General features: G+C 42.7%; 1 protein-coding gene across 2 annotated transcripts in view; it reads left to right on the top strand.

Moving 5' to 3' along the window:
- PCDH11X (protocadherin 11 X-linked) overlaps positions 1-12,605 on the top strand; it is a 728,776-nt gene that overhangs the window by 54,256 nt on the left and 661,915 nt on the right. The window lies entirely within an intron of this gene.

The raw sequence follows: 12,605 nt of genomic DNA, 5'->3' as shown, positions 1-12,605 counted from the left end.
ACTGAAATTACCTATTCTGTCTAATAATACCAAACACAGTACAGCGGAACCTCGTGATACAGACGGGATCCCTAACATGGAACTGACGCAAGCTGAAGTGCCATGTCTGCACATGCGTACGGCGTAATTCAGCGCTTCTGCACATGTGCGAACGGTGAAACCCGGAAGTAACCTGTTCCAGTACTTCTGGGTTGCCGCAGGATGCAACACGAAAACATGTAACCTGAAGCAGATACAACGTGAGGTATAACTGTAATATATCCCAGGTGCTGTTCCCCCTACTGTACCCAGCAAAGGAGAGTCACCAGGACTCTGTCCCAGATCTTCCCAAAAGGCCACCCCAAAGTGCTGCCTTCTGTCATGCATTCCCCTGAAGAAAGCCACTCCCCAGGTACTCCAGGTACAACCTCAAGCCTCTTCAGCCACAGCCCAGCCTGGCAGTCAATCTGTGTCCTCTCCATTTCACTCTCTAGCAATGCATCTCCCAGGACACCTCACTCTTGGCTAAGAGCCACAGGCAGGAGCCCCTGCCATGCGCAAGCCTTGAACAGTACTGCCCTGTTCAGTTTTGCACTGAAATGGAAGCTCACCCCACCTGTAGTCCCTTCTCTCTTTTCCAAGATGGCAAAACTGCATGCATTGCCAGCATCTTGGAACTTGTAATAAATAAATAAATAAATAAATAACCAGATGTAGGAGACTTAGAGGCAAGCTCCCTTCTTCTTGAGTCCTCCTTTTATCGTATGTGTCTCTGAGATCTTCCCCCAAGAAATGGTATAGTGCTATCACTTACATTAGTTGTGTAAACCAAGTTACCACTAGCCTTCGTTGGTTTTTTTTAACTAGGCTGCTAAGAGGCTAATGATCTGTGGGCAGGCCTCCTTGGCGAGCTCTGTGCATGAAGGCTGGAGCGGTGCTGCATGGACAAGCCTTTGCAGCTCCCCAAGAGAGGACACATGGCTCCTGGGACATTCCTGGATCCAATCAGAAGCCTGGGTGCCTTCTTTACAGGGGCGGAGCAAGGGGGCGGGGGGCGGTCCACCCCTGGTACCACCCTGGGGGGTGACACTCTGGGGGCAGGCCCCACCCCCGTGATTGACACCGGCGGCACGGCAACTTTTAAAAGGCTGCAACGTGCTGTGCTGCTGTTCACCCGCTGCAGCCTTAAAACGCGGCGCGGCGCCGGTCGGAAGGGGCGCCGGCCGATCGCGCCCACCATCTTGGGTGGACTGCGCATGTCCACACATGCGCAGTCCACCCAGGAGGCTGTGCATGCATCGTGACGTCACGACGTGCATGCTAGGGAGCGGCGCACCGCCCCCCGGGGAGGGGTGCCTTCAAGTTTGCCGCCCCGGCCGGCAAAGCGGCTCGCTACGCCTCTGCTTCTTTAAATTTATGATGTCCCAGCAAAAATGGGACAGTTGGGCCATATGACATTCATTTGGACTTTTCTCTCTACTGGGCAGCCTTCAATCAGTTGCTTAGCTGCCCTTCCATTTGATTCTCATAATCTACAATGTGTGTTGAAATAAGCACATTCTCCAAGGCTTGTTGGAGATTATGTATATTGAGTGGGAAATGTGCATGTGAAGGGATTATGTGCACATTCTCCATGAGGCCTAGTGAGTATGCACAATGGCTGTATTTAATGCACATTAATTGGTCTAAACCACAGAGCCTAGGTCTTGCCAATCAGAAGGTCGGTGGTTCGAATCCCCGCAACGGGGTGAGCTCCCGTTGCTCAGTCCCTGCTCCTGCCAACCTAGCAGTTCGAAAGCACCCCAAAAAGTGCAAGTAGATAAATAGGTACCGCTCCGGTGGGAAGGTAAACGGCTTAGTCATGCTGGCCACATGACCCAGAAGCTGTACACTGGCTCCCTCGGCCAGTAAAGCGAGATGAGCGCCACAACCCCAGAGTCGGGGTCCCTTTACCTTTACCTTTAATTGTTCAATGTACATTCTCCCTAACGTATATAACTTGCCTTCTGCCAACAACGTTGGAAGGGGACTGAGAGTTGAGTTTTCCTTCAGATCTACGATCTGCACAGAAACCAAATGGGCTCCTCTAGCTCATTTACTCACCTATTTGAAATCCCTATGTCACCTATGGCTACCAGCCAGGCAGGTGCTTAAACCTAGGGTTAGTGCTAATCTATTGGTACTTGTGGTGGATTTCTTTCAGCAAAAACTAGAATGCCCATCTTCATGCTTTCCGTGTTTGGGGTGTGTGAGTATCTGGCTTTGTTTCAAATGAGGGAGGGTGTAATGGACTAGGAGTTTCTTTTTCCAGATTTCACATAATTAGTAAACCCTTCGAAATACTCATTATAAATAGATCAAAGCATTTCAGCTCTTTGTTACAAAGGCAGTAATCTTAGTTCTAACTTGAACTGCTACCTCCCCCCCACCACACAAGCCCTGCTGTTTTGCCACTTTGTGTTCCCTTAAATTATTAACATTGAAAATACTAAATTATTCAGCATGCTAAAAAATCTCAAGAAACTTCATTTCCAGGGGAAAAGAAGGACTTTCACAGTATTGAAAAGCTACCCTTAACTTAACAAATTTTCTTTCAATTGCAGTTCAGGACTCTTTCCATACATCAGGGGTGCCGCTTGGTCTCTGGTCCTTCACCCAATGAGTCTGGATAATAGCGATGCAAGCTAATCTATTGCATGCTGTATGCAGCCTCTAATTTGTTGGGGACCACAAGAGGCAAAAGCCTCGCCTTCATGCCATGCTTCTGGGCTTCCCAGAGGCATCTGGTTGACCACTGTGAGATATGAGATGAAAGGGTAGATGAGCCTTTGGTATGATCTGACAGAGTTCCACAGCAGGGTTCATTTTATGTTCCGTTCCCTTCTCGAGTGATACAGTTCCCCCCACACACACACACCACCCCCACCAACACGCAAACAAAGTTTAGTGAAAGGTGAGGGGGGAGGCTGGATGGACAAATCTCTTGATCCCAATATGTGTTTCAGTTCTCTGTTGTTTAAGCAGCAAGTTGCAATCAAGAAAATTTGCCAGCACTTTAATGCATATTTTTTTCTATTTTTTTTTACACATAGTTTTGACAAATGCACATATTTTTATGTGCATTTTCCCCTAATACATGCAGCTTTACACATATTTCTTGTCTGGAAAATGCATTACTTAATTCAGAGAAGTGCACATTTTGAAGGTTGTGTGTACACACACACACACACACACACACACGTATGTATGTATATATGTATGTAAACAAAATATAATATCTCCTCCATATGTAGAAGGCAGACTGGAATCTACAAGCCTATCCCTGATTGAGTTGGTCCCTTGGTGCCAAGAAAGAGGAATACTTTTAAAATAGGGGCTTTATTCAGAGGAGCCTTTAAGACCCTGTGCAACAACTGAACCTTAAGGCCTAAGGAACTGCCCAGCTCATATGTCTCAGGGCAAGACCTTAACATTAAGGGAGTGTCAATAAATTAAAATTTCTTTATTACAAGAAATTATTATTACAAGAAAACCACATGATAAAGCCAATACCTATCTCTGATTCCCAGCTTCATCTAGCAGGAGAAGGTAGACTCAACTTCATGCCAAGTGAGACCTTTTCAGACATTCATTAGTTGTCTCCATAGAGGTGCCATGTGGATGCATGAACCAGTCGCCTAATCTTTCCATGTTGATTAAGAAGTACCATGCCTAGCTCTCTGGCCTGGAGCAGGCAGAGCCCCCTGAATCCAATGTTGAGGATTTCCTCGTTGATGAAAAATTCCTGGAACTGTCAGAAGAGGAGGTGGAGAGGCCCCAGTCCTTGAGAGTGCCAATACCAGAAATTTTGGATCCAGATCAATGATCAATGTTACTGTATGCATTCATGGGCTCAGAGTTGCTGGTCTACTCATGAGCAAGCATTCTCTGCTATTCATTCATTGTCAGCAGCTGTGGTTAGGGTGTGGTTGAGGAGGTCAGAGTATATAAGATTTCCCTCCTGTGTATTCTTGGTGGAAATAAACTACTGGTATGTATTATTATTACTATTATTTAAGCAAGCAAGCTGTGGAAATGTGTGTTTGTTTGTTTTTTAAGTGGGCTGCTAGACTAATATACATGCTTCAGATTTAAATGCAGTGCACAAAGCATGTTGGCTTGGTGATTCCCCCCACCCCCAGGAGGCATAGCTCATCCTTTCATTTTGCCACAGCTTTGCTGTGGGTGATGGATGGGGTCAATTTTAGCCGCAGTGAAAACCAATATCTCTGGTCAGCAACTTGTTTTTTCAAAGGCTGTTTTGAGCAGAGAAGGGAGAATGGGTGGCACAATCCCTCCCCTGCCTTCCCCAATGTGACCTGTGCACATTATTATTATTATTATTATTATTATTATTATTATTATTATTATTAGCTGCAGTTAGGGCTCCCACAACTCTTTTTCACTTCAGTTTTGTTTGCACGGCTAGGCATCGCTCCTCAATGAGCCTTTTGAAATAAAAATAACAGTAACTTATCTTAACAAAAGACTAGCAGTAAAAGTCCCTGGTGAGCTTCTCATGAGAAAAATCTCAAGAACGATTGGTGCCACCACCAAGAGAGCCCACTCCTAGCCACTAGGCTACCTCTTGCACTTAGAACAGAGTTTAATTAATTAACCTAAACACATGTATGGGTGTGTGTGTCTAAGTATGACAAGGGTCAGAGCCTGACTGCTAAACTTTTGTAGACTTCAGACCTCACCAGTTTTACTCTTTTTTGTCAATCTGATCTAGAGAACTCATAGTTCTCTCCCCCCCCCCACCTTCATTGGCAATAGCTTGATTGTTCTATGCAGGCTGGATTCACGTTTGACCTTTCTCTGATTCTGAGTTCAATACCTACTACGTGGCACCACAATTCCTTTAAAACAGTCTCAATCCCTGTCACAGTGGCCCTTTGCTCCCAGCTTGGTGATTTCTGTGACTTCTGTTTATGCACTTTCAGGAAAACCTGACCCCTGTATCTAGCCTGCTGTGCCTTGTAAAGCCTCTCTTGATGACAGGAGACATATTTGGCTCCTCATATTTATTGCTGTTTAAAATGGAATGTGTGCAATATGTAAGGCCTGCTACCTGCTAATGATATCAAGTAGTACAAGTTCAGAAACCTTAGTTGGAAACAATGCTTTCTTCTTCATATCTTCTAATATCTATCTATCTATCTATCTATCTATCTATCTATCTATCTATCTATCTATCTCTCTCTCTCTCTCTATCTATCTATCTATCTATCTATCTATCTATCTATGTATCTATCTGTATATCTGTATATCTGTATATCTGTCATCATCTATCTATCTATCTCCACTGTGTTAAGTTCTCTTTGTTATGGCAGCTCCCCACTCCTCAAAAGAGAGGATGTTTAAGTAACTGAATGTCTTCTGATATGGGTAGATTCTGAACTGTCATATCACCCTATGCTATTGCCTTGAGTTGTTCTGCTGTGCATTCTAGGACAGATGTAGGGCACCCTTTTTTTCAAATTGAGGGTGGTGGGTGCATCATGAGGCAATGCATGAGCAAAGCGAGAGGTGAAAGTGAGCAGAGTGTCTCTCCATGTGGTAATCTGCATTCCAAGCACACAAAATCCAAAGATTTCTACACACCTGTACACTGTCCAAACATTTTTTTCCATCCAAGCAAGAAACGTAATCACCGTTCAAGGACACATTCAGCTAGGCAAATACTATTGAAGAGGGAGAGGTGTGCTGGTGAGAAATGTTGCCTGGGCAAAGTCCTGAGGACCAGATAGCAAGGCTTAGAGGGCTACATTCAGACGATATGGCTGAGGTGACCCAACCCTGCTGGGATGTAGTAAAGGAACGTGAAACCCCAGTCAGATCTCTCTTTCTCCTTCTTTGTTTATTCTATAAGTGGTGTTGTCTACTAATTTGCCAGGATAATTTAAGGTAGGTTTTAGCCCAGTGGCAAGGTGGGGGTGCATAAACACACTTTAGCCTGCCTTATCTAGTGACCTCTTGGAGTGCCAGGTCAAGGAGAAGGGGTAACAGCTTTTTGAAGGAACCAAGTCAGGGATGTTAGTGTTCACAATGGAATGCCACCTGTAGTTTACTGGGACAGGATTTGGTGTCTTGGAACAGCTCTTGGCTGCTGCCAGTCTTCGTAAATATGCTTTACTACAATTGTTCCATATTTCCACTACAGGAGGAAGGGGGAGTTTCTTCCCTCTAATACTATGTTATCTCCACTGTTGCCTATTTATATTGTGTTGCTAAGTGAAACATAGCAACGTGTATTTTGTGAAGTGCACACATTACATTTTACTCCTATTTTCTTCTCTTTTTTTGAGCTACAGGTTGTTTAACATCTAACTGGTTTCTTTTTGTTTTAACTACAGTTCTTGGTTTACAAAGGGATTTATTGCATGTTTCGATATATGGTAGAAAATGTTTCTGGTGCAGACTTGATGGCATTCTCTGTGTTTTGTGAGTGTAGCAAAACAACTTGGAAAGCAAGTGTAGGCACTGTGTTATCCATATGTTGGAATGCTGAAGGGAATAGAGCAACTCTCCTCTGGGTCTTACTCATTTGGAGAAAAGGTGAGGAAGAGGAGGCATTGGGTTGTATCCACTGTTAGCTCTACATAGAGTAGGCCCATTGGAATTAATCAACATAGCTAACTTAGGTATATTAATTTCAGTGGGTCTACTCTATGAGTACCCATAGTAGAACTGTGTAAAAGAATACAAGATGTGGAGAAAGTGGACAGTCTTGTAGTGACAGAACTTCGGAACAGCAAAATGGTCCAGAATACTGAAATATTCAGGGCAGAAAAAACTTCACATGGTGCATAGTTAAACTATGGGATTCACTCCTACAAGCGTAGGCTCTAAAAGAAGATTAGACAAATCCATGGAGGATAAGGCTATATTCTACCTCTGCCACTGGAGGCAGTATACCTCTGACTATCAGTTGCTCGGTATCACAAGGGGCTGGGGAGTGCTCAGTGGTGTTATGCACACTGATATAATGCACACTGGTGTTGCTTGCAGGCATAGGTGCAAACTCGCTGGGGCCCTGGGTGCCTGAGCACCCACACAATTCCCCATGAAGGGGCCAAGCACCCACAAATTTCAGTGCCAGGGCCATGCACGCTGCATGGCACCCACGATTGCAGGGCCAAGCTGGCACTCCTGCTTGCAGGCTTTCCACAGGCATCTGACTGGCTACTGCGAGAACAGGATGGTGAAGTGGATGGGCCTTTGGTCTGATCTAGCAGGGCTTTTATTACGTTTTTCTGATTTGCTTTGCCTTCCTCAGAATATAGGAGTGTTCCCTGGCATCTTTGGATAGGGCTTGGAAGGATCCCCTTGTCAAAAACCACGGGGAGCTGCCAGTGAGCGTGGATAACGCAGAACTAGATGGAGCAAAAGTCTGATTCTGTATAAGGGAAATTCCCATGCCACTCTGGCCCATATTGACATTGTTTAAAATGGCAAAAGCACAAATAACTGGTTAAATGCCTTTCCTGATTTATTTATATCATAATATTTATGCACCACTTGATTAGTAAAGCTGCCGCCACCACCTCCAAGTAGTATCCAGAAAGATAAGACAATCAAATGAAAAAAGAATCTGTGTTTTGATGGTGAACATATTGTAATCTGCTCTCTCTCTCTCTCTAAAAAAAAAACCATGCTGTTTTATTTGTGGGCTTGTGGTTTTGTTATAGGAATTAGGATTTTGATTTCCATCTCATGATCCTCATGTTTTTGCATCATACATTAAACAACGTAACAGATGAATGCAACATAGCCAGATGTGTACTTTACCTAAAGGCAGATGGAGGAAGATGACTGACCGGATTGTTTGCTATTTTTCTTTTCTTTAGCATAAGCAAGGTTTAAGGCAAAGCTGACTGCTACTTGTAGTAAGAGTCGGTTCACATAGAAAGTGTCATTGATTAGCATATCTGACTTTTTTTTTAATAATGCAGAAAGCATCACAGACATGTTCATTTGATGGTAATATGATGATACTGTGAAAATTGGACACAACTTTTTCTTATTTTTTACCTGACAGAGATGCAGCTATCATTAGGTTGCTGGGTTGTCTGCTTTCTATATCTCCTCCATCATCTCTCTAGCTCTAGATTAGAGAAATGAAACTAATACGTACCTCCACATTAATCTAGAAAAGATTTATACCTGCTCCTTATCCTTGTGCATCAAATATTCCATCTGTGTGCAAAGATCTGCATATGGTTCAACAAGCTTAGGTCCCTCTAGGGCATGAGCAAGGCCTTTCAGAATAATGGCTGCAAGGGCTCACAGCAGTATTTCCAATTATGCACTTCATCCCATTGCTCAACGAGGAAGTCGTATAATGCAAGTAAAGCTCACACTTCCTGCTTTTTAAGCAATTGTACAAGGCCATCACAGTTCTGAAACCTCCCTATTCAAGGACGTGCACCTTGAACCGTACATTCAGTCTTGTGTTGTTGAGGCTGACAACTGCAACAAGGCTATTAAAAACAAAACAAAACAAATTCTTTATTGGTTCTTAAACAAATACAAGTACTATTAAACACTTATCCAGCAGCACATCTAATGGTGCGTGTACTATTTCTTGACTTTAGACATAAAGTTACACATCCAATGTTCAAACATAGTGCTTAACATAACCTCTCCTCTGAGAAGATAAGAGTGGTTGGTATAGCAAAGTCTTTATTTTGGTCATTAACATAGTTAACAATTTGAATGGCTTATTTTCATGTTCATGCTGATGTTTCTCACTTTGCTGTCCCAGAAACACTCAGTGGTGTCCTTGTCTCCATTAGACTGCAGTGTAAGCTTGTGGGTAGCTTAGTATTCCTGATCCTGGTCTGTACTGAGAGGGCCTGGTAGAGGATGGATGTCCCTACCTTTGGTCCAAAGAAATGGATTAGACAAGCTTCCTTGGAAGATGGAGTTCTGTATAGTGGCTTAGAGCACAAATTGTGAACCAGGAATAATTTAGATGTTGCCTCTTCATGAACTCACTGATAAGCCACCATTGTATCTGCTACCACTCTTCATCTGTGTTATGGGAATGTTAGTGTTGACAAACCTTACAAGGTTGTTTTGATCTTTTCTGCCTTTCCCAGCCTAGCATCCTCCAGCTGTTTCCAGACTTTCCCAGACTGCTGTCATCCATATCTTTTGGATCACAGCTTCCAACATTCCAGACCAATGACCACCCTAGCTAGTTCTGATGGGATTTGGAGTTCAACAACTTCTGGAGGGCACTAAGTTGGAGAAAGACTGGATTGTCAAGGAATGAAGTATTTTGCATGCTTGAAAAATGTCCTGCATGCATATTTATGCAGTGTGACTGAGTGGATGATTTCTAAAGCTCGTCACTAGATCTGCAAAATGGTTGTGCAGTTATGCCATAGTCGGGATGTAGAGCTGCACTACAACAAAGAAACATTGTAATGTCTTCTCTAACTGAAAGTGCAAAACATGGTTCTTGAGTTGCACTCTGTGATGGTGGGTGAGATGAGATCAGCAAATAGCTGCTTGTGCTGGAGGGAACATGTTAAACATTTAAGGGTCGCATCTGTTACAAGATTTCAGTAACTCAGCAAATATGTCCAGTGATCAATTATTTAATTAGCATAGTTCTATAACTAGACATATTTCAGCAAAATCAATAAACCAGCCATTGTATGTGCTAATTAAATGCAGATCATTACAGCCACAATTGTTGAGGAAAACTACATGACTGGTGGATGGGATAAGTTGGTTAAAGGGTGAGGTCATTTCCAGTTCATAGTAAGCAGCAGGTCAGAGTTGGTGGATGTGAATGGAGAGGGATGGTATTTTGGGGTGGGTTGTTGTTGTTGTTGTTGAGATTTCAGTGCCTAGAAAAGGAGAAAACCATTCCTGCTTTTTCAGCTGCTGTTAAGCAATAATCTTGGTCTGTACAGAGTATTTGAAAGGGGTCAGACCCTTTACTTGGAATGAAAAGGTGGGGGGGGGGGAACTGCTGAAGGTTTTTAATTCTTGTTGCCAGGCCTCTAACCAGAAATTAAGTGTATGTGTGTATTTGAATCACTGACCACATTCACCCCATACATTTAAAACACAATGACACAAATATCAACAGTCATGTCTTCCCCTAAAGGTTTCTGGAAAGTGTGGTTTGTTTAGGGGGTTGAGAGTTGTGAGGAGACTCATATTCCCCTCAGCCCCAAACTATAGTTCCCAGAGTTCCATGGGAAATGGAACTACTCTGAATAGTGTAGCTCTGTGAGGGGAATAGGGGTTGATTAGCAACTCTTAGCATCCTTAACAAGACACATCTTCCAGAATTCCTTGGGGGATTCCATGACTGTTTAATGTGGTGTTTAATGTAGTGCTTTAAATGTGAAGATTATCATTGCACCAGCTGGCCACTGCTGTCTCATCCTCAGTGCATGGCCCAGTGCATAGGTATGGGCCACAATTTGATTCGGTGAGCCTACCTAATTCATACCTTCCTGAAACAATACACAAAAGGGGAAGAGTGATCCTTTAAAATTCACACTTCTCTGAATTTTGCAGTGCTCTTCTACTGCCAAATAATGTGTACAAAAATGTATACATTAGGATGGAAAGGCACAGTAAAAATGACATATAAAAATGCATTCTATTACGGAAATTGCCTTGTAAAAAAACATGTGTTTTAATAGAAATTCACACTAAAATGCTAATGAATTTTTATGGGGACCTTTTTGAAAGCTCAAAATAAGTGGACAAATTAATTTAAAAAGGCCCAGTGCTATTCAGGCCACAAATGGCTCTTCTTCTTCAAGTAATTCTCTAATGCAGGCATGTCCAACAAGTAGATTGTGATCTACCAGTAGATCGCTGGATGTCTCTGGTAGATCACTGGTAGATCACTGGCTCCCCCCAAAGAAGCTCAACAAGTTTGGCTCCATTAAAAAAAGCTAAACATTTTTTCCTGCACCCCCCAAAAACATGGCTTTCGCCCCCCCTAAAAGAAGCTCAACAACTTTGACATAACCCCCCAAAAGGGGGTAGATCACTGCCAGTTTTTTTTAACTCTGTGAGTAGATCACAGTCTCTTGGGAGTTGGCCACCCCTAGACAAGTTTTTAGATACGTTTAAACAACAAATAATTGGGAAATGGTCAGGTGTTGTTGTTTTTTTAATGCCATATTCTAGTCATTTTGGTCCTTTTAGTTTATATGGTCAGAATGTCTTAACCCAGGGGTAGATGATGCTTCCAGATGTTGCAGAACTGCAATCCCCATCATCCTGACCATTGACCATGTTGTTTGAGCAGTTGAGGTCCAGAACTTCTAGAGGTTGCCATGTTAGCTACCCATCTTCACCCATCTCTCACTGCCCCTTAAGAACATAAGAAGAGTCTTGCTAGATAGACAAGTCGTCCATGTAGCCAAGCATCCTGTCATCACAGTGGCCAACCAGATGTTTTTGCCCAACCTGTTACCTGTCCCTATTTTAACTCCTGCTTTTGTTTATTTATTTTTGTCTGCATTTTTATTTGTAGTGTTAAAATAAACCCTGCAATTAAAAATATTCACTTAATTTCTTTTTTAAAAAAAATGCTTTAATTGGATATTACAAAGCACATTTGTATCTCGTTGAAGCATCAGTAATGAATAAAAATGGAATTAAAATGTTAACAAGGCTGCAAAAACAGCATATTAACTCTAGTATTTAAATTCATAATACTAATGGTCATAATAGTTGTAACTTCCTCCTCCTTCTCTCTCTCTCTCTCTCCCCCCCCATGTTAAGGAGAAGGAATCTTAACTAAAACAATACATGAGTTCTCTGGCATGAAACAAAGCCTTCGTCTGCATATTGACATACATATCTATATAATCCCTTAAGGCAGCTGTTGCAGTGCTCTCCATATGTTGTTGGGACTACAACTCATATCAACCATAACTTGACACTTCGTATCACAGATTTTACTTTTAAAATTAATTTAAGTAGATGGTGACTTACAGCCTACTCTTACACATTCCTACTCAGAAGTTCACCATGTTGAATTCAGTGGTGTTTACTCCCAGGTAACTGGGTACAGAACCACAACATTAAGACTTTTTCATTGGAGGGCTATAATAACAGATAAAGAGCCACCTGCGACCTAAAATGCATGCTTATGCCAATTTACGCTGAACTTTGAACCAATCTGTTTCTGCACTCGTTATAAGCTATTTGTGAATTGTTTTGGAGTTTTCCTGTTGTTGGATAGCATACCCCTTGAGTGGGAATACTTTGATGCCTATATTGTGCTGCTTTTCCTTTTCCTTATGTCATGTGTAGCTGAGAGACACTTTATGGAATCCTTCTTCCTGGAAGTTGTTTTGGTGGGAGAAAATGACAAAGCATCTGTTGGATATGCTGCATGTGCTTTGGGACAGGAGGCTGGAACAGATTATCCACCAAGAGCACAGAGCCTACATTGCTGGTAGAATCATAGAGCATATTTCTTTTCATTGTCATGGCCTAACACTGAAATACAGGCAACCCCTGATTTGCATGTGGGTTGCATTCTTGGCCACTGCACAAGTTGGTGGAGAGTGCATAACACACCCACACCCAGG

This window comes from Lacerta agilis, chromosome Z, assembly GCF_009819535.1.
Source record: "Lacerta agilis isolate rLacAgi1 chromosome Z, rLacAgi1.pri, whole genome shotgun sequence".
Lineage (NCBI taxonomy): Eukaryota > Metazoa > Chordata > Lepidosauria > Squamata > Lacertidae > Lacerta > Lacerta agilis.
This window is presented reverse-complemented; position numbering and strand designations above follow the sequence as displayed.